Source organism: Alligator sinensis, unplaced genomic scaffold (assembly GCF_000455745.1).
Source record: "Alligator sinensis unplaced genomic scaffold, ASM45574v1 scaffold1512_1, whole genome shotgun sequence".
Classification (NCBI taxonomy): Eukaryota; Metazoa; Chordata; order Crocodylia; family Alligatoridae; genus Alligator; species Alligator sinensis.
Genome location: NW_005843673.1, coordinates 6,118 through 6,799, shown reverse-complemented (window position 1 = coordinate 6,799; position 682 = coordinate 6,118).

The following is a 682-nucleotide window of genomic DNA, read 5'->3' as shown; positions in this document are numbered from 1 at the left end:
CCTGGTATTGAAGGCTGGAGAAACAGATTCTTATTGTACTTTCTCAGGCCATTGCTTGTGATGTAAATGCAGGCTTATTACTTGTTAACTGTTGCAAAGAGCATCTTCATCTAACACAGGAGGTATATGGTCCCACTAGGGACCTTTTACTGGACTTGGTGCTGGCTACAGGGGATGACCTGGTAGAGGATCGACTGACACAAGGTAACCTAGAGGACAGCGAGCATCCATTGATTGGATTCACTATCTGGCACAGGGTGGGAAAGATAACCAGTAGGGCAGGAGTGCTAGACTTCGGTGTGGTCAGGAGATTAGTTAGTGAGGGTGTTGGGTTAGGGTGTCGGGGTCGGGGTCAGGGCCAGGGTCAGGTTAGGGCCGGGGCTGGGGCCGGGGCATAGGGTCTAGGGGTCTAACTACACCCACCCCCAACCCCTACACAACACAACACCATCCGCACAACACCCAAGGCAACCACACACGACGTACTGCAACCCAAACCACCCTTTTCCACAACACTGTCGAAAAAGCAAATTCATCACGCTGCATAAGAGGCTTGGTTTCAATTCTGCGAAGCAGGACACAGGCACTGCTGCACCTGCAGCAAAAGCCTACAAGACAGAGCACACCACCAACACCCGTGTCCCCTCCACCACCGAAAACAAAGACAAAACACAAACAGAAC